This window comes from Octopus sinensis, linkage group LG7 (assembly GCF_006345805.1).
Source record: "Octopus sinensis linkage group LG7, ASM634580v1, whole genome shotgun sequence".
Lineage (NCBI taxonomy): Eukaryota > Metazoa > Mollusca > Cephalopoda > Octopoda > Octopodidae > Octopus > Octopus sinensis.
The window spans coordinates 80,383,322-80,407,144 of NC_043003.1; the positions used below are offsets into that span (position 1 = coordinate 80,383,322).

Below are 23,823 nucleotides of genomic sequence, written 5' to 3' on the forward strand. Positions count from 1 at the left end.
TAGCTACCCTAGATCTTTGTTGTTTTTTCTGAGAAACTGCTCGAAAGTTCGTGCGAAGCCGACGCCTGTCGGTGAAAGAAGTGACAGCGGAAGACCGGGAAAAAGAGAAATTAAGAAAGCTAACACTGGAGTCGTTGAATTGGGACCCTGAAAAGATGAAGGGATACTTAAGCAAAGTGGAACTAGAAGCAACGAATGTGAAGCTTGTAATGTCGGAGGAGAAAAAGAAAATGTTAAGAGATTTAACAAGAGTATACAGAACATTCTCTAACGAATCCAGGAGGATTGAAATAGCACCTGAATTTCAAATAGAAACAATGGTATCGTGCTGTATGGATAGAGTGGTTTTCATAAATAGAGGAAGCCAATACGGCATGATACATATTACATTTGAAAATGTGGAGGCGGCAAAGAAGAATGAGCAAGTAATAGAAGGAAATAGGTGGACTCTCATTCCCGACAAACCAGGAAAAAAGTTGGTGAAAATTAGAGTTGGAAGAATCCCACCCATAATAGAGCCCGAATGGGTAATGGTGGGAATCTTCGGAGAGAACTTGAAGAAAGGAAACACAAAGTTAAACGTTCTAACAGTGATTAAATCACAATGTTTGAATTTTTTGATTTATGAAATTGAAGCAGTTTGCGCTATAACCGAAGAATACTATCAGGAAATACCGGAAACGGTAGAATTACCGACCGGTGAAAAGTTGGATATTGTGCTACAGGGAAGACCCGCAAAATGCTACTTGTGTGGCATAAGGGGGCATATGCGAAGGAAATGCCCGAATACAGAAGTAGAGAAAAGGTTGGAAACAACAGTGGAAGAAAAAACAGCCGATGAAGGGAAGATGGAGAACAATAATAGAACGAATATGGTGAAGTGAAGGAAGAGAAAACGTAAAAAGTCACCAGCTTTGGAAGAAGCAAAAAAGAGTAAAGCAGCGGCAGAGAATATAACTCGTCAGAACGGTAACACCGATGAGCCAACTATGGAAGGGATAGAGAGAGCGATGGAATTGCAAAACGAAGACGAATCAGAGCGAGAAAATTTAGAGTTGTGTAAGCTAAAAGATAAAGAACAGATGGAAGAGACGTATTTGAAAAAGTCACCAACTTTGGAAGAAACGGAAAAAAGTAGTGGAATGGCAGAGATTGTAACATACCAGGACGTTAACACTGAAAGAATATATATAGAAGATATATGGAGAGCGATGAACCTGCAAAGCGAAGAAGAAATATGGCAGTTGTTTAAGCTCAAAGAAAAACAACAGATGGAAGAGAAGTATTTGCAGTCGGGAGAAATTTCAGATACACAAACGGAGAAGAGAAACACAAGGAAAGAAAAAGAACGAGAGGAAAAAGAAATGTAACAATAATAAATGTGGAAAAAAACGTAGACGGTAAGTTAATTACGAGTGAAACACAACTAATTGTTTTAAAAAAAAAATGAATGGAACTGCAAATGAACTGAGAATTGAACTTGTATGATCTGTTTGTGAAATTTAATACATATATGAAAAAAAGGAAAATGTAACATTTGAAAAAAGATAAATTGTGCCTATACTAAAGAGAACCGGTTATTGTCGTGCACTGTCGACAGGTAAATACCAGAAGCCCAGGTCCGTACGTATCACGTCAGGTCGACGATGGGGAGGATGGCTTCCCTTTGCAAATACTGATAGGGCACAGAAAGTATGTCCATACCAGCTAGAGAAGATGTTCACCTGGGGCTACAAGCTACATAGCATCCACCCTTCGTGGTAGCCACATTTAAGTGGCAATTATAATTCACATTATCGTGCAGCTACTGTTCATACCTCGTTCAGAGATTTATTATTGCTATATATAATATATAGCAATAATAAATATATAGCAATAATAAATATATATATATATATATATATATATATATATATATATATAGCAATAATAAATCTCTGAATGAGTATGAACAGTAGCTGCACGACAATGTGAATTATAATTGCCACTTAAATGTGGCTAACCACGAAGGGTGGATGCTATTGTAGCTTGTAGCCCCAGGTGAACATCTTCTCTAGCTGGCTATAGACATAATTTCTGTGCCCTATCAGTATTTGCAAAGGTAAGCCATCCTCCCCATCGTCGACCTGACGTGATACGTACGGACCTGGGCTTCTGGGTATTTACCTGTCGACAGTGCACGACAATAACCGGTTTCTCTTTAGTATAGGCACAATTTTATCTTTTTTCAAATGTTACATTTTCCTTTTTTTTCATATATGTATTAAATTTCACAAACAGATCACACAAGTTCAATTATATATATATATATATATTCTAAATGTGACAGCGTTTGTACCGTTGGCGATTTTTTTCCTCTGTCTTCTCTTCTCTGGATCTTTCCTTCTCCTATGTTTCCGACGAAGAGCTCCGCTCAAAACGTTAAACCTTCCTTCTTTCCTTCTTTCCTGAGCGTCCAATAATACTATAATTGTTCCACGTCCTTGCGTTGTTGTGTTTTCTCTTTGTGTTTTCATGTTTGTATTAACTTTATATATATACAACATGAATATATATAAACGAATATGTATTCGTGAATAATTGTGTGCATATTTAAATACATTAACTGTAATTACATTTCCGCTGAGCACATCGGAAAACCTGAGTTAAGAAATCCATTTGGATTTATGATAAGGTAAATCTTTTCAGCGAAGAGGAATTCGGAAGGGAGAGAAAGTACTTTCTTCATATTTGAGGGTTCACGATGAGCGGTGACATTTACTGGTGCAGGTTTATGTGTAGTCCTAGACATTATTATGTGTAGTCCATAAGACAAACACGCATCCATTTGCCTGTTTGTATGTTTGCTGGTCAATTGCATGAGGGTTGAATAGATGTTTGTGATTGATGGATTGCTTATGCGGTTATGTATAAGGATGTCTTAGTAAATAGTAGTCTTGTGTATATGTATGAGTGTGTTGATATATAATCAGCGTGTATATTTAAAGTGTATGTGTAATTTATGCATGTTTTGGTGCATTTCTGTTATTTGTAGATAACTTTATTTATATTTTATTCTTTGGCCGCTTCAGTCATTAGACTGGTGCCATGCTGGGGTACCGCCTTGAAAAAATTTTAGTCCAATGACTCAACCTAGTACTCATTCTTTCGGTTCCTTTTGTCGAACTGATAAGTCATAGGGACGTAAACACACCAACACCGGTAGTCAAGCGGTAGCACGGGATAAAAACAGACAGAAAGACCCGCTCACATAGACACACACACACACACACACACACACACACATAAATATGTGTGTGAGTGCGTTAGTGAATGAAGTAGGTAAAATCCAGTCTACATATGTTTCATAGTTAGTGGAACTTCAGTAGTATTAATTATCCAAACGAGGTGTAGACAGCAAGCTACCAGTCAGGCCAAGACTACCTTGATTACACGAGTTAACACGCGATCTCTTACATTTCACGTAAGGAAGGTATATTGGGCCTAAAGAGTAGCTTCTGGGCTTTCCCACGTTTTACATAATTATTAGGTCCGAGGATCCGCTAGCTATGAAACATATTTATTCGCACATTTACACACCCTAGTTGCTAACCGTGAAATATAAAATAACCTCTTCTTCAGCTTTTCTTACATGTAAGGAAAAACTTCACAGCCACCTGCGCCACTAAACCGCTATAGTCACCGAAAGATGATTTTTATATCTACGAACTATTTGAAGTTCACCAACTTCCTACACCTTGATACTTGGACCTTACGTTTACATATGTATGTACGTATGTAAGAGAGAATGTATATATATATATATATATATATATATGTATATATGAAAAGCAGAATAGTACTCAAATATACACACACGCACACAACTTGCTTATAAGTCGGTGTATCTGTGTGTCGTTGTGTTTTTGTTTGTATATATATATATATATATATATATATATATATATATATATATTTATATGTATATATAAAGGCGGTGCTCCAGCATGGCTGCAGTCAAATGACTGTTACAAGTAAAAGTGTAAAGTGTAAGTGTATATGTATGTATGTGTGTGTGTGTGTAGTTTAGGACAATTAGTAAGTTGTCATAATAGGACTCAAATTTTCAAATATCGGAGCTAAGAGTTACGATGCATTCTCATCGGCTATAATGAAAATAGACGCTATAAAAAACCGTTAAATAAAAGGGAAGTTACATATATAAATTCCTCTATTTACCGAATACCAAAGTATCATTCTTTTATGGTCATTTTATCATTATCATTATCATTATTATTATTATTATTATTATTATTATTATTATTATTATTATTGATATTATTATTAATATTATTATTATTATTATTATTATTATTATTATTATTATTATTATTATTACATATGCACATACACACACACTCACACACACACACAACAAGGCTCTTTCAGTTTCCGTCTATCAATTCTACTCTTCAGGCTTTGGCCGGCCTGAGTCTGTCGTTGAAGACAGTTGCTGAAGGTATCACGCAGTGGGACGGAACCGGAAATCATGTGGTTGGGAAGCAAGCTTCTTACTCCATAGTCAGGCCTACATCTGTGTTTATGCTATTGACGTGGTATGAATTATTTTATGTATAGGTTAATGTCTTTACGTAACTCTTTGAGTTCATGTGTTCATTTGAGTTAGGTTGTTTAAGTATCGTGTATGTAATGCAGAAAATGATGTCTGTATCTTTTGGTGTATTTGTACGTGCGTGTGTATATGTGAATAATCTGAAAAATGGTCGCTGTTTTTGTTATGTGCAGCTGTGTGTATCATTTCAGAAGTGTATATATAAATAGTTTTGTGTATACGTATACAGCTGCGAGTGTAAATATATCCTGAGCTTATCGATAATGTGTGTGTGCCTGAGTGCATGTGTTCAGTGTGTGTATCTAAGACTGTGTGTACTTGTATCATAAATAAATAAATGCGTGCAAGTAGTTGATGATGATTGGAATTGTATGGTCATCACTGTGTGCTTAGTTTTATATTGTATCTGTATATAAATTCAATAGTATACACCTGTTTACTTTTGTGGCTATATATAGGCAGATGCGAGTGAGTACGTGTTTCCGCACATGGTTTTGGAAAGTGTGTACATTTGACATTTGCCTAGTACCGCCTACGTATACATCAAAGTGAGTGGAGGCGCAATTGCCCAGTGGTTAGGGTAGCGGACTCGCGGTCATAGGATCGCGGTTTCGATTCCCAGACCGGGCGTTGTGAGTGTTTATTGAGCGAAAACACCTAAAAGCTCCACGATGCTCCGGCAGGGGACGGTGGTGATCCCTGCTGTACTCTTTCACCACAACTTTCTCTCACTTACTTCCTGTTTCTGTTGTACCTGTATTTCAAGGGCCCGGCCTTGTCACTCTCTGTGTCACGCTGAATATCCCCGAGAACTACGTGTCTGTGGAGTGCTCAGCCACTTACACGTTAATTTCACGAGCAGACTGTTCCGTTGATTCGGATCAACCGGAACCCTCATCGTCGTAACCGACGGAGTGCTTCCACCACATCAATGTGAGTATACATTTGTTGAATTGCAGTGCATTTTCTGTACGGTGATTCTCATACAAAATATGGGGCAAGTGTGTGCAGTTATGTTCTGCATGAGCCAAGAGACGATTAATGGTTCAAACTGCTTTTCTGGAGTGTAATGTGTGCATATTTAAGAGTGCAAACGAAGAAAAAATTGGAAACTTAAATCTATTTTTGTGAGCTCAAATCGGAGATATGTGCTGTTTGCTCTTCCTTGATCGAAATTCGAGAGAATGAGGATTTAAGTAAAATCGAAAGCAAGTCATATATATCGTTGAGTAGCTGTGATATGTGATAGGTGATTCATTGTCAAATTGGATGTCGTTATGATGTGAATGTATTTACTAATCTCTGGCTAGTTCACCTAATATAAAGCGATCTACTTGCATCTTCTTAATGAAAGTAGTTTCCAGCTATATTGTCTACATTTTCTAATTTTCAGTTCTCGTTCTCAATTTTATACCTATGACTAACATTTTCAATCTTTTGAACTATATCTCACTTTATCCTTTTGCTCCTTCTAACACTTGCTTATTATGGAACATACACTTTGTAAACTGTTGAAAGATTGCTTTCTCACTCTTAAACTCTATTCATATGAACACTCCATTCTTTTACAGAACTCGCATCTTCCTTCATCAGGTAAGTTGTTGCAATATATCACTGAAGTAGCTATGTGAATCAGAATGAGCCACAGCTGCTGTACTAAATAAACTCATTAGCTGCGTTGAGGCTCGATATGATTATCTCTTTGAAATCAAAGAGATAAACGACAACAGTGGGCAGCTGCTTCGAAACTTCCATCTTGTATATGCTTATTATACATTTACATTTATACGAAAAACTTTGTGTACTTGCTTGCATGAGTAAATACCCAGCTGAAAATCTAGACAGGCTAAGGTTTTAAGAAAAAGAAACCAACCAACTTGCACATTATATATGCACTCTGTAATTGAAACAGTATAAATATGAAAGACTTCTGTGAACTTTAAAATGTGACACTATTTTTCATATCTACATTTAAACGATGGATTTTTTTATCTTTGTTAGAAGGCAGCTCCTTTTCCAGAGAAATATTTCAAATACTGAAAAGCAGAATAGTATACAAACACACACACACACACACACACACACACACACACACACACATACATGCTTGTATATAGGTCGGTGTATCTGTGTCGTTCTGTTTTTGTGTATGCATATGTACTCACGCGCAATATGTCTGCATTTGTGTCTTTATCCATTTTTCGTTTTACACTTGCCTGATATCAGTGTTTATATTTTTATATTTTACAATTCATTACTTAGTGGTCGTGAGAAAAGGCAGAAAGACTAAGTGCCAAGTAGAAATCTATAATGGTGTCGTTTAAAAAAAATCGTTCGTCCAGTGGAATTATCGAAAGCAGCATAAAAATTAATAGATTACTTTATCGTATTTGAAAATATTTCATTTAATATTCTGGTTTAAAATTCCTTACTTTGTATATTACTTATATTCTATTTTGTTGTAAGCTTTATATATATATTTTTTCATCAAAATGAACTTAATCAATCAAATTTCAGCTAAAGTAATTTAATAGATGTTACATCTGTACTGTTTTAATGTATATTATTTATGCATGTAAGTATGTAGTTGTTACGTATGTACGTATATAACTATATATTTATGTAATTGTGTATGTTGTATGTGTGTGTATGAAATTTCTGCAATTAGAGGTAATTTCTTTCTTTGTTAAGAGGATGTAAAAACAATATTTTTCATTATTCTAGAAGCGATTAATCAGTTAAGCGGTCGTCTGAATTTCAGCATGAATCGATTAAAATCTTGTAACAAATGTATTCTTGTTTCAACTGGATAGCTTCGTGATGGAAACTATACGCCTATTGTTAAAATAATCAAAAACAAATTTAAAATCCCATTTCCATCTTACCATCGCTGAATATAATAATGTTGAGATTATAGGAAAATAGAATCAAGTTGGTATAGTTTCTCAGAGGCGGCGAGCTGGCAGAAACGTTAGCACAGCCGTATTTCGTCTACCGTTACGTTGTGAGTTCGAATTCCGCCGAGGTCGACTTTGTCTTTCACCCTTTCGGGGTCGATAAATCAAGTACCAGTTAGGCACTTGGGTCGATGTAATCGACTTAATCCGTTTGTCTGTTCTTATTTGTCCATTCTGTGTTTGGCCCCTTGTGGGTAGTCAAGAAATAAGTAAAGTTTCTCAGTTACTGCTACATTACTTGTATTGTCAGCATTTAGTTTGCAGTAGGTGGTGGTACTTAGTCTCTGTGTAGGTCATATTTGATCAATGAGATCAACACTTAAGGCGTGTCTCTTGATGGTTGAGAACTGCAGAAAAACATACAGAAAACAAGAGCAGGGAAGATATATAAGTGACCTGACGATCATATTATCTGAGTAGAAAAGAGAGAGTTTGTGCTGTGGGATCAACGGGACCGGTACAATATGGGTAACAAGATTAAAGGAAATGCGTGAGTGTGAAGAACTAAATTAGAAGTGACACAGAACATATCAAAAGAGCACCTCTCACTATAATTATGGAGAAACAGTATAAGTTTCGGGGTGTCTTGGTGAGGGACTTCATTAAATTATGGCTGTCACATGCCGTTTTTTATGCGGTCTAGGACGGTTTTTACCTAGTGTAAAACCATCGCCGGAGATGTGAGAGAGGGGCTATAAATATTGCAATACCAACATTTCCAATCAGAACTATACGGCAAAATAGAGATACCAGGTAGAAAGAAAAAGAAAAAAAAGAACGCAGAATGCTTGTCAGTGATTGAAGCAATTAACAATCAATTAATAATGACTTCTAATTATTTTTACATAGATTGACAATATTTTGCTATATTCATTAGAACTGCTATTTATTTTTTACATTATATCTTCTCTCTTGTTGTTGTGAAACTTGTATCATTCAAATTTACTGGTTCATACAATTTTATAATATCATAAGATAATAAATTCGATAATAAGGAATGTGTGTCCTCTATGAATATCTAATATCTCTGCTTCGAGGAATGTCAGTTCGATAGATTTCCAATACGGCCTAATAAATATGGAAAGTACAGCCATTATCTACGAAGCCCTTCATCATAACCACAAGTGAGACAAAATTAGAGGGATGCTTCAACCATGTGTTGTTCAATTTAGTGAAGGACTTGGCCAATCAGTAGTGAATCTTGTCTCACGGCCATACAATATCTATTATCTGTCAAAAGTGAGCTGAGTGGAGAGGTTTCGGTTCATGGAATAGTCAGATGCATTGAATGCCTAGAGTCACAGACGGCTTTAAGAATCTCAAGTAGTTTAAACATTCAATTGAAATTACTTATCGCATTTACTTTCGTTCCATCATTCGTTTATTTCTGTCATATTTGTTTTCTCTTACGCACATTTTTTTTTTATCTAATTTCTTTAAAGATAGTTTCCTCTCCACTCCACAAAGATTTCTAACAATATGAATAAACAACTAAATCTAATAATAATATTTCACATCAAGTTGGAAAATTTATTTTCTTTTGAGTGTTTTCTTAATAGAATAATATTGTATATTTTCTGTTTATCACTCTCATTTCTAAATTGCAACGTAATGTCCAGGGTTAAAAATGATTTCAAGGATGTGTATATGTATATAATGCAATGCACGTATAAACACACATATACACAAAAACACGCGCGCGCGCGAATTCATGCATACTAATACACTAGTACACAGACATATATATGTGTGTGTATGTATTCGTATGAATATATATCTTAGCTTAGAAAAAAAAGCATCCTCAGTTGTCTGTCTACGGAACTTTACGTTTTGAGTTCTAATTTGTTACAGACCTGCTTTGCCTTTATATTCTCAAAATTGATAACTTAAGATATCAGTCGTTAAAATGTGTTCTGGCGACAAGCTCTTTAATATACCCCAGTAAGTTCTCAGGCTAATTACCTATGCGAACAATATTTATCTATCTATCTATCTATCTATCTATCTATCTATCTATCTATCTATCTATCTATCTATCTAGATAAATAGATAGATAGATGTTATGAGCATATCATTTTACGGCAAAATGTGGTTTATAGGAGTGTGATGTACACGCCCATGCATGTGTCTGCGTGTGTAACTGTACACATAAGTGTGCGGGGATAAACGGTACAGCTAAGAAACTACGTGGTCATTGGTTCAATCCCACTGAGTGGTATATAAGGAAGTGGCTACTCCATTATCGCAGTGATTGAAACACGACAAACAGGACAGTATGTAGAAGTCTGTTCCTGTTTGTTGGCGGGGTGGGAGTTTGGTACCGTCACCTACCTTGTTGAAATGTTGGCGGAGCTCATCCTGTAGCAAGCATTCTGTCCAGATCTCTCACCAGTAGATAATATAATACATTCTGCACAACAACCTTGCATACCCAGAAGAATGTTACAGATGCAATCCTTCTTTCCCCAACTATACTACCGTAAATATTTAATCAGTCAAAAAAGTCACCGACGTTGTTTTATTGCATTTCTACTGACGTCTTATTCGTAAAATATCTTATGAATTCCAAATGAATTAAAAGTCAATTTCGTGTGCATAAACTGTTGATATCCATATACATTAACGTTAATATCTTTGATGGAAATATCGTATAGAAGGTATAGGCAGAACAGTAAATATTACCTTGTTAATGTAAGTTAGTGTTTTTCTGTATGTGATACTACCCTGACTTGTATACGACACAGAAAAAGTGAATACAATTGCTCTGGTTAATGTCGACGCCATTAAACAAAATGAAGCGTTCATATATTCTTTCATATCAAACTGAGATGATCGTTAATTTATTCGGAAAGCTGCTTCTTTGTTAATTATATACATATTCTTTAAAAAAAATCACGTAGATCACATATCACAGAATACATTTATGTTTAGAGAATACTATCCTGACATTAGAAGAGAAAGTATCATAATTTCGTTTCATATTGTCTATTTTGGATAAGTAAAGTTAATTTCTTATATATATTTAATGACCTATACTACCCCCATTTAATAAATATATCTCAGTTTCACTCAACTACGTTATGATCCAATCTTTTACACAGATGTTTTGTCTATTTCGAATAAAATTTTCTTTAAGAGATGATCATTTTAATGTAGATAATACTTGGCAATTTTATCTGTATTAGTATGTGGAATGCGGCCGTCCTGATGCACCTACTTGAAGGTATTTATTCGAGCATAAATTCGTCGGTAGTCATATTGATTTCATTATACGTTTATGGATTTGTACGTATTTTTACGTTGCCACTGTTTGATATAAAATGACCTTACTCGTCGCAATCATTTATAAAGGCTTATACCAGATATGCACTTGCCCATACATATTACATACAGACAAACAATTATACTTAGAAACACATAGACGCATACATTCAATATCCAGATACACGCATATATTTCTGTGCGTAATATATACGAACACACAGACACAGACACACGCACGCACACACACACACACACACACACACACACACTTATATATATTTATTTATTCATATATATATATATATATATGTGTGTGTGTGTGTGTGTGTGTGTGTATATACATACACTGTTTGTGTCGATGTCTGTGTATCTCTATCTATCTATCTATCTATCTATCTATCTCTATCTATCTAGCTATCTCTCTCTCTCTCTTCTCTCTCTCTCTCTCTCTATATATATATATATATATATATATCAGCAAAACAGGAGACACCGGAAGGGACAACTTTTAAAATATGTTACGCTAGTGTTATGAGAAAGAGTCTTGATTCTTGACGCCTTGAACGATTGTTCTACGCCAAGAGAAATAAAATAATGAATTGATTTGGTGAGAATGATAAAACGTATGAGAAAATGTTTGGAAAAAACGTTAGGCTCGATGTGGGAATGCAGTTCTACGAGTAAGTTAAGAAGTGTGGAGGAGATGTGTTGGAGTTTTCAGTTATAGAAGTGTAAATGTGAATAGAAATAGGCATAGAGGAGACGGTGTGTCTGTGGTTCTATGGGATGTGTGTACGTGAGACGTGCACGAGTGTGGGAATGTAGCATCCTGAAATAGTGTGAGTAGATAAATTGAAGTTGTAAGCGTATGAATGTGAGAGCAATGCGTAAAGATATGCCAGGCAATGCGTAGCTACATGCCAGGCAAGTTCTTTCCAACTTGTTTTCTCCCAAACGTTGAACGAGGGTATTGAACCTTGGTTAGAGATGTGAATTGTCTGTACTTCTTTTCATATTTTTTAATGATCTGGATTGACATGCGAAGCCGTTGTCGAAATCGTATTAGAATCTATGGGTGTAGGATCGGATGGCTGATATTTGTAAAGGGCAAGGTGGTACTTGACTAATCAGGAGCTGATCTCTGGCATACATTGAATCGGTTTGAAACGAATGCTGCAAGTGCAGGATAGGTATTAGTGTTGTGAAGACTAAGACATTAGTCCTTTCAAGAAACCTGTCCGAAAGCACTCTTCATGATAGTGGAACATCAATGAGAGAAGTGAATAAGTTAAATATCACGGAGCGGTATTTGCGAGTGATGGAGAACATGTGGTAGAATTAGAACAAATGCTGAAGCAGTAATACACCCGCTCCAGCTTTTGATCCTCAGAAAAGAAGTCGGTAAAAAAACCAAACTCGCTGCCTTCGATTCGGTTTTCGTGCCTATCCTCACATACGCTCATCACTGTTGGGTAATAACGGAATAAGCATCACCGTGAATATAAACAACTGAAACAGGTTTCTTTCGAAGGATCTTTGGAATAATGTCTGTCGACAGCTTGCGTAGCTCGGATATCAGAGTATCGATCGAGGCCGAACTTAATGATTCCCGTCGTTGATCAGTGATAACTCCGGTGCTATGGGCATGGAACTAAAATATCACAGAAACGAATTGTGAGACGGATGGTGGAAGCCATGCTGGCTGGCAGGAAACTTATAAATAGACTAAGAACCAGACGATTGGATAGTATGCATAATATCAGTTAGTCGCGCCTGGAAATCCGGTCGAAAAATCTAATGTTGGTTGTTTCTAACAGGACCTGTAATGGACGTCCCTGATGATTTTATCCTCACGTCCTTCCCAGGAATAGTGGCAAAGTCATTTTCTACAATTAATACATCCAAAATAGATATTCACGTCAATTTTATTTTTCACACGTTTGTATATTTTTTGGAGGGAGTAATAAATTTCAAATCAGTTTGATTTAAGAAATTAATGCAGCTATGAATATGGCACATTTTCCTGTCATGGAGATGGCTGGTGGGAAATGAATAATATTGTTAATTCTCGTAGAAATGCTCCTTATCTCCTTAATTTATCAATCAAGTTAGATAACTTGACAATTACAGCGGAAAAGTTTTCTAGTTGAAAACTGTTAATTTCATAACAGACATGCACGTTTTACTATCTCATTCATAATTCAAGCCATTCATGTATAAAATTCGGATGATTCTACCCATTAACTTGCGTAAACATACATACTTTATGAAGTCAATTGCGAGAAATTAATTTTTTCTGACCTCTTAAGTCATTCAGGCAACTTCAAATATACTCTAATACAAATCCATCAGCAGAATTTCGAATCACTTTCGATAAATGTTACAATTTTAAGCCCTCGTTTTTTCCTTTCGCATTTGCAACTGAGCAAAATATTATTTCAATTTTAGGCTTTATAAAGTCTCTCACCCGAAACTTACAACTTCATGGAACGATAATTTCAACAAACGATAAGGTTCACACTTCCTTTTCAATTTCGTATTTTGAAATACACACGCAAGTGCACACACACACAAATACACACAAAAGCTCATACACGAATTTTTTCACAAGCCCCATTTATAAAAAGAAATTATGTATACTCTGTTTCGTGTAGCTGCGGCCCTAGTATAAAAGAACAACATTTCATAGAGGCCAAATGAAATGAACACTTCAAACTGCAATTTCTGGAACCCACCTAATTTTCTACTTGACCAGACAGGCATGTTTCGTTTAGTTCACTGCGAAGCAAGGTCATTTCTATTTCGCCAAATAGAGGAATAAAGAACCAAACCAAATGAAAAATACATTGAACTGCACAAGCGACTTCAAAGGGAAGACGCTTAAGTCGCTTCTTTGAAATTAGCTACTCACTGTAACTTTGACTCTATTTTTTATGAAATAAGTTTCCTCAACTTGACTAAATACGATGCCTTAGCACATTCCACATATTTATTTTCAAAGATCAAATCTATTTCTTCCAATTTCTTCTTTCTACCACTGACCCATAATTTGTTCTCAATAGAATTACTATTGAGCATACTTATTTATAGAAAATATGTTCCGGATGAGAATGTTGGCTGTTAATTCGGAATTTTCTGACATTTTTCTAGTTATACAGATAGAATAAAGAACATAAAGAAAACAGGTTCCATCACGTATCCGCACGTTTGTATGAAAGATTAGTCCTGCCGAAGATATGTACGAAAGATTGCTGTATACGGGTATCTGAGATCATAGAAAGTCTTAATCAAAAGTTAGCAGAAATTTAAAAAAATAAAAAACCAAAAACCAAAAACAAAAGTGAATGGGTGATGAATTGGAAGGCAATCATTATGAAGGTCCGTTATATCTATATAATTCATAGTGATCAGATAACCCCCACGAAACGAAAATTCGATATCAAAGTTGACATGATAGTCTCGAATACTAAAGAAATTGTATGCCTCATAGTGCGCTACCAGGAACACTGAACACCAAAACAGCTTTCTTTTCATGTTGTATCATGTTTCGATATTCACTTTAATATTTGAAATTTGGATTTCATTTTGACATAACTTTGCCATTGCATCATCTCATCCTTGATATACGAGGCTCAATTTCCCATTTCTATTTTTCAGTATCAAACGGTTCATTCATTGAATTACCCACTACTAGTGCTTTTTTCAATAATGTGGGCTACGCAGAAATAGATTTTCTAATTTATAAGAACAGATATGCACAACGAACCAAACCGTTAGCTATCAACCATTACAATTCACCACTTGTCGCGTCTTCCCTCTGTTTTGTAATTCCCGACGAAGACATTCTCGGATATACTGTGCTGACATTATCCGTTCTGCCAGTTCTTTATTGTCATCAATATATCGTCCAGTCGTTCAAGTAAATTTTTCCTTTTATTTACTGTTACAGGATGTAATCTCTTTATTCTTCAGCCTGGTAGATTTTATGATATATCGACGAGAATTAGAGGTTTGTAAAATGCCTAAGTATTGTACGTACATGTCTGTGTATGTGTACATTAAAGAGTATGCATATACCTATATGCATGCATATATACCTTCAGAGACATATATGCATATCTATCTACATATCTAACTTTAGGAAGAAGACCTGTCCGCAACTGTTCTTCTGTTTCCAGTTGGAAAAGAATGGTCTTCTCCTTAATGGTACGTTGATGTTGGCGAATTGTCTACTGCCTGAAATTATATCCTTTTCTCATTGAGGATAAGTTGCAAATGGTGGAATTGTAGTTATATGTTTTTGTCCAGAAGTTAGATGGAATGAATCAGTAAGTTATAGCGTATGCCATATAAAATGCCTTCCCTCATTTCTATTGAATTTGTCTATCTGTGTGTGTGTATGTATGTATGCATGTATGTATGTATTTATGTATGTATATAAATATATATGTGCATATATATATATGTATATATATATATATATATATATAATATATATATATATATATATATATATATATATATATATACATATATATATATATATATTCATATATATATATATATATATATATAATATATATATATATAATATATATATATATATATATATATATATATATATATATATATGGTTCAAATGTATAAAAAATAAAAGACAACGACAGGGGAAGGAGAAAAAAAAACAAAAATATTAGATTAACGCTCGGGAATAATAGAAAAGCCTTTGACGTTTCGAGACTGCACCCTTTGATAGAAAGGGATGAGTGAAGAAAGTGCGAAAAGAAAGAGAACAGAGAAACACATACACACACACACACACACACACACACACACACACATACACACATACACACACATGTATATATGAGTATGATGAAAACTTTCGTAATTGAAAGTAAGGTGCTCTCAACGTTTGTGATTTTATTTACTGCAAAATGTTAGTGAAAATAAACTTGCAGCTGTCAGTATTAATCAAACATATCTAAATTATAAGAGATGATTCTTTTACCATTTGAAATTCTTCTACACAGTCTCTTTTAGAAAAACGGATGCTGTGATTAAGCATGTTGATTTTGCACTTTAAATGAAAAACGGATTTCATGTCAAAGGAAAAGTTATTTCATACCACCTCATGCAACATTTGTGAGATCCTTAATGTTAAAATATCGAATGCTGTTTTATGATTTTTACCCACAGATAATTTTCTTTAACTCCAATATTAATTAATAAAATCTGATGCTTCCTTTTTTCCAATTGGAATAAATACACAACATGATAAACGGAAGCAAATATATCCAGACTTAATCACTTTTTTTAAACATGCATCTTCATTCCTGATCTAGAACCGTATGATTTAAGTATTCTCTCAGTATCCCTAGTCTGTTAACACAAATGCGGTTCCTGATTGTAATAATTCAGCAAACAACCATTTCTAACAGAAATGATGCTGAATCTTCCACGGCATGATGACAGAGCAATTAGTTCACGCTTTCAAATACTTACATTTTCAGCATGGTTAGTTTTTAATAATTCTTCACGAAATTCTCTGAGTGGGTTTTGCAACTTAGAGAAGGCGTTTATTGAACATTTTCTACGTTTCCTGCAAAATCTTTCTGTACTTACAAAAAGTGTAAGAAGTGTGGGGTGAAACATTGAGACTAACAAACTGGATAATCACACTTTCGATCTATACTGTGGCGGTGGGCTTGCACAATCGTTGGTATGCCGGGAACAATGCTGGCATGCTGGGTTCAAATACCGCCGTGGTCATCTTTGTCTTTCATCCTCGCAGGGTCCATAAAATAAGTACCAGATGTAACCAACTTAGCCACTCCGACGAAATTGCTAGCCTTGTGCCACAATCTGAAACCAATATTCCAATTTGCACTACTTCAAAGAATGAAGAATGCACACTTTGCTCTGATATTATGTATCTTACTAAAGAACCTCTATTGTACAAACGGTTCCACTAGCATAAACAAAATGCGAAGCCACCGAAAATATTCAAAACATCGCATAGCATATAATTTACTAAATTTGAAGGTTGCAAAATTATCGAATATTTGTATCACAGTCTCAAAATATATTTGTTATCATATATATATATATATATATATATATATATATATATATGTATAATGTGAATGTGCACAACACTAATTTAGTTTCTAGGGCAGATACGTTAAGAATGAAGGTTACGGGTTTTATTCTTCACGAAATCGACTGTGTTCACGCAAGAAATATGATTTCCTTTCCTGTTCTTTTCTATTAACTTATCAAAATATGGAAATATTCATTATTGAAGTTATTGATCAAGATCAGAAATAGTTTATCTAAAAAGGGGAAGGTAGACAATTTCTAATCTGAATACATGTCTATGCTAAAAATATTTACTTTAGTTGTAATATATGAGTTAGAGATAGATGTAGATTAGCGATGGAAAATTAGATAATTATGACTCCAGTTACTTAATAATATTCTAGAGCTCACTTTTAAGTATGCTGGAACTAATGAAGGTTCCCATGAAAATAAAAATTCGTATTAATTCAAATGATGTCCGCAGATTTCTGTGATTGGACTCTGTTAGTCTAACACTACTATCAAATAAAATTCTGATAATATAAAAGTGTTAATTAGAATCTGGTGTATATGATACACTCAAGACTATAACCTCAATAGCATTCTTCTCTTTCAAGTTTTCCCGCAATATTCTAATCAACAACTTTTGGAATTCCACATAAATCATTCTTATATTAATAACGTTTTTGTCATTCTTGTTATGGTTCAACCAAAAGTAGAAGGGCAGCGTACATGATCTTTCAAGTTTTCTTTTGCAAAACGTCTGAAACTGGAGTGTGTTTGTGTATGTTGGAACGCAGAAGAAACCACAGCTCAAATTCACATTATTCTCAGGTCATAAACCTGGTTCAAATGCTGTCGGCAGAAAAGACGCCGTTATAGAAATCAGAAAATCCAGATGGTGGTATTAAACCAAACAACAATTACATCGTATCCGGCAACATTCTGCACAATTTCCTGTTTATACAGCTTGCCTCACAAGGCAGAGAACAGTACAACGCTTCGACCAAAAATATCATGAATGCCATGATGTCTGAATATTTAGCACTCTCTACACATATAACCTATATATTTCCCAAATCATAGTACATAAAATAGAATCAACTGGTGTAGCGCAACAAAGTTATTCTAGCATTTGTTATTTTTATTATTTTTTTTTTTAAATTCTGTTTTATCTGTGAGGCGTAAATTGTATATGCAAATAAGATTATTATATTTACTATTTTTTAGTCTTATTTTGCGTAGTCATAAATGTTTAAAACGAATATTTAGAAAATGTATAAGCACTATACATTACATTGAACAGTGGAACAGTGGAAATAGATGAAATGTTTGGTATTTTCTACATTCAAATTTCATTTGGTATTATCGCAACTAAATTCGACATAAATAAATTTTGGAGACTAAGGTGATAAATGGTTTGAGTAAAATATAGTTACGCTGCAAAATTATTGTAACGATTAGTTTGGTTTTTATTGATATTTTGAAAAGATAATTCACTCACTTGTTCTTTATACATAGCTACTGGTATGCAAATTCATTTTAACACTCGCATATGTGTCCATGTGTACATAGTTGGGTATACATAGATATTTTATATACATCACAGACGCAGACACAATGTGTGTCTATGTGTTTATGAAGTAAACTGAACATAGATAACACTTTCAGATTACAACTTGGCTCAATCGACTATTTTTTAAACAGAAACGTCAGCTGTACGTCCACAAAATATTGGAAAAGAAAGAAATAGAAAGCGGAGTGAATTATTCTTGTAAATGTTTTAAATTCTGGTTATTATCTTCCATATATCAGAGAAGTCCTCTTTGAAATACCCGAGTGAAAACCGGTTATAACTCACAGCAGGTCGACAATTATTCACTATCATATTTAAGATTAGTGTCTGATTGACCATATGACATTGTGGTCTCTCGCATGTTTCCCGATTTCTAATTAAACGGTGAAATTGACGGATAACTTTCTAGAAAGTGAAGACATAATCAAGTGTTGCATTGGTGGAATAAACATTTGAAAGAAATGTTTCCACGTCTTAAGACGAGACATCAGCATGGCATGCGATATTTCTCTTTCAGCATTTACCCTTTAAAAGGAGATCTATATTTTGGTAATTGCATGACGGCTATTTCTACTTATTGTATATATTTTCGTATTTTGTATGATAGTGGAGATGATTTTATAAAGTTGCTGCTCGCATCCATATTGGTGGGGTTGGAATGGATGACCTATCTGGATAAGACTTCCGAATGGGTTATGTAATGTTATAGACCACTGCTTTTATGCTATATGTTATGCCATATAGCAATTTCTTACATGGAATTTTTCGGATAGTACTTGACTTTCTTTTACTTTCCAATCCATTGACCAATAAAGTCGACCGAAGACTGATTGAACAACTCCGTGATCCTGTTAATAATCTTTGTTTATTATACTCATAGTTAACATATATCATATTGTAGAGACTTACAACATAATATTGTGTTAATCACTGATATGTTCTTTAGCTACAAATTATTCAAAAATTAAATACAGTCCCCACCATCAAAATAGAGTATTTACTATGTGAATCAATATTTAGAAAGATACACAGAATGTGATCAATGCAACGGACAACCATGAACTACCAGGCGAAAGTCCTTCCCAACTAGAGTGGAACTTTTCTTACAATCACTCATAGAAAAAGAAGCTATAGGATGGCGGAGTAAGGGTGGTTCTCGCTAGATGCATGAGGTCAGGGAAGTCGCGTGATCGATTGAAGAGACTGGTCGGAAATATAGGATTCAGTGAGGTCGCGTGTGAACGACCAGCGTCGGCCCATTTTGCCTTTATCTATCGCTTGGAAGGGATGTTGGTGCTGTGTCAACTCGCGTTATATACTGCTGGGTTCTGGATAGGGAATAAGCGGGTAGGGCTTACATCTAGACAAGATCGACGATAGGAGAGGACAAGCATAATAGTTGAGTTACATTATTTTCTCTTCGAATAAAATCAATGTTTGAAAATCATGTACAATATAAATGAGAATGAAACGATACCACAGTCAAAGCACAAACATACGTCAGATATCTATAATAAAAAAAAACAGCTCGAGGCGTTCAGATCAAGTGCTTTAACTTAATAAACAATACAGAATTAAATGAAAAAGCAGAAAATACACTTTCCTACACAATCTTCTCCGTTTAAAAAAAATAATATTAACCACTAACGTATTTATATTTGTCTCCAAAGCAAGAAATTTACATGAGGCAATATTAAACATTTTCAGGTACATTATATGCAACAACATAACAACACATAGAAAGCGATCACCAGCTACAGAGACATAAACCATGTGTTCCCGAAACAACAATCAGGCCCCTCGTAAACGCTATGCCAAAAAGCATGTCTTCATCACTTTGAAGGACCAAAGAAAATCTTCAAAATCTCAATGACATATACATAGGTACAGGCATGGCTGTGTGGTAAGAAGATTGCTTCCCAATCATAAGGTTCCGGGTTCAGTTCCCCTGCGGGGTACCTTGATCAAGTGTCTTCTATATCGTTGAGCCTACCTGGAGAGTGTATATGGTAGACGGAAACTGAAAGAAACTCGTAGTGTATATACATATATATGTGTGTGTGTGTACGTGCGTGCATCTTTGTGTATGTGTCTGTTTTCTACCACCACTTGGCAACTTTTGTTGGGGTGTTTACGTCTCCGTAACCTAGCGGTTCGGCCTAAGATCTCTAAAGAAGAAGTACCAGTCTTTAGAAAGTACTGGATTCGATTCACTCGTTTAAAAATTCTTGAAGGTGGTGCCCCAGAATGGCCGTAGTGTAATGACTGAAACAAGTAAAAACATAAAAGATAAAAGTTACTATAATCTTACTAAATATTATTTTAGTATTGCAACTTAAGCTATCTAGTCTTAATTTTAAAATGTTTTTATAGCACTGTATGGGTCAAAACGTTATACCGCGTAAGAGCTTCGGAACCATAACAAATGCACATTTACGAGGATTATTCATTTCGCTGGAAGATTCATTAATATAACGCGTACTTCTCGCAGATCATGCTAAATACCACTATATCTATCAAAACGTCATGCTGGGTTAAAAAAGAAAACCTCATCGTTTATATCTTTATGTTAACCTGACAACAATATGTGCGATATTAAGCTTGTTCTTACTTAATCTATTCAAAATCTCTGTTAATAGCAGTCTGCACATGAATGATGGGATAACGGTTTCAAATATGGCAAGTGATGGTACAGATGATATACCAGGAAAACAAATAATTACAATATTGGATTCACTTGGCCTGGTGGTGGTGGTGGGGGTGACAGGTGAAGAGAAGCATAAAACTGCATATTTTATGAATATCACACACTAAACTCGATATTGTCTGAGGTCTATCAATCAAACAGCGATTCATTCTAGTGTCATTATCCAGCTAGCCACCGAACTGAACAACGCACGTAGAAATAAGCGTCAGAAAAGTGGTATGCTAGTTATAACCCAAAGAATATACATTCAGATGAGTCACATAGAAGTACAGAAAGTAAGATATATTACAATATGAAGAAAGAACTAAGCACTTACGAATATATTAAAAAGCATTACGAATTAAAGTGTTTGTTGTCTACACAACTATACAACAATTATGTATAAAAGCAATATTGTCAAATATTTTGTAGCCATAATATCCTTACTAATATAAGTACGAGGCCTGGAATTTGCGGGTAGGGGAACTAGTCGATTTTATCGATCCCAGTGATGAACAGGCACTTAATTTACCGATCCCGAAAGGGTGAAACGTAAAGTCAGCAGAAATGAACTCAGAACATAAAGACAGGTGAAATGCCGCCATGCATATTGACCAGCGCGCTAACGATTCTGCTATGTCGCCGCTTTTTTGGTGCCCATAATACGAAAACATTTTCAGAAGAACCATTAATTCCACCAATAACTTAACATCAACATTATAAAGATGTGCTACATTTATATGACAAAGATACATAGACATTAAGGTCAACAATGGAAAAATATTCAAACAAGACTAGATCAAGTGGAACCGATAGACAAATCCAGAATATACCGCTTTAAAGCATATATATTTAGAACTTTCGAGGGCGCCCATATGATTAGTCAGTGGTAAACAACGTACGGATATTTTGATGCATATCAACGTGTATAATCCTTATTTCAATAAAATTATTATCATGCACCAATTTATTCTTAAATATAAAAATTGAAATAAATTCAATATGATGGCACACGACCCAGATCCAAAAAAAATTTAAGGGGAATTTATATCATGTCTGACAAAAGACATCCGATTGATTATGACAAAAGTGCCACTCCATTGCTTTCTCTAACTCGGGAATGCGTACGTAAACAGAGTAGCCGATTGGCAAAAAAAAAACATGGTTCCGTGTTTCATCCTTTTCTTGCATAAATAATGGTGAATCAGAATCTACACGCTTGAAAAGAAATTGTGATTATGACCTCAGTATTTGTGTCACAAAAGACATATTTACCAAAATTACATGAAAATATCTTGAAATACTAAAGAGTAAATTCGTTTAATAAAATCAGCGTTGGCTTGAACCACGACATCCAGATGATTCCGTAATCTCTTGCAACTCTTCTGGCCGGTCTCATTGTTTAAGTTGGTGAATGCTGTGAAGTCGACAAAATCAAAAACAAACAATGCAAGAGCACGAAATTAAAAATATAAAACGGCGAAAATTTACTTATCGCAGGCTGTATCTATCTATCTTTCGGTCTGTCTGCCTGTCTGTCTGCCTGTCTGCCTTCCTGTCTGTCTCTTTCTCTCTCTCTCTCTCTTTATATAGATAGACAGATAGATATAGATATATAATATATATATATAATATAAGTAGGTATATATATATATATATATATGTATATGCTTGTACGTATATAAATATCTACACACACACACACCACACACACACACACATACTATTCTGAACAAGAATATCAACTACAATGTCTTCGAATTTTCGGCCAGTTAGACCATCATCGCAATGCCTTGTCTATATGTAAGTTGCTCTAAAATTTGAAGGGAATGTTCAAAGTACAAATAGATACAGGTCGGTTTGGGATTACTAAAAAAGGCGCATGATTTCGATAATTATCCTCGACAACACGGATAAGGTGTATACAAAATGCTGCAGTTGTAATAACCGCAGTAACAGTAGCACTGCTACAATATCCCTGGGATTGACATGAGTATGTGTAATATCAATATCGTATAACCCACATTGATTTAACACGCGAGCAATACTCTGTTTTCAGCTTTGAATGACCAGTGGATATATATCAGAGGCTGCCATTTACCGCATGATTAATAAACACCCAGATTTTGACATGCCGGCCAGGCTGAAGTGATTTATCACCAAAGAATGCCTCTTCGCGTATTCAGTATTTTCTCTTATCCTCCGTTTTATTTCAATTTTCGATCTATCTTTTTTTTTTTCTGTCAAGCACACACCATCATCATTTTTCGTTTCTTTTCCATTCAGTAAAAGAATGAGCTATTCTCCTAGATAATAACTATTTACTGTAATGGCAGCAAGCAAACAGTAGAAAAGCGACATTTCATGGATAGGATTAAGGCTTAGGGCGAGGGTTTGGGTTGTAAATAGTTGTCATCATTCATTAATAGATTCGCCTGAGTAAATATTTGTCGACTCACATTGTTTTAGAAATAAAATTAGTTTTAATCAATCGAATTCCCCACTACAAGGTTTAAAAAATATTAATAATCTATTCGATTTTTAAAGTATGAAGAATGAGAAAACACTTAAGACCAGATTACACAAAATGTAAAGTGGCAGTTGAACAAATTTCATTATAGTTCTGCATAGAAATATAACATCAAGA

The 23,823-nt window shown here is 34.9% G+C and overlaps 1 long non-coding RNA gene across 1 annotated transcript; it reads right to left on the bottom strand.

Moving 5' to 3' along the window:
* Positions 1–2,023: 2,023 nt before the first annotated feature.
* LOC118764285 lies at positions 2,024–23,147 on the bottom strand. Its single transcript, XR_005000085.1, has 3 exons — positions 23,134–23,147; positions 20,973–20,974; positions 2,024–2,111 (listed from the first exon to the last, which is right to left on the bottom strand). It is a non-coding gene; the product is annotated as an uncharacterized LOC118764285 (long non-coding RNA).
* Between the last annotated feature and the right edge of the window lie 676 nt (positions 23,148–23,823).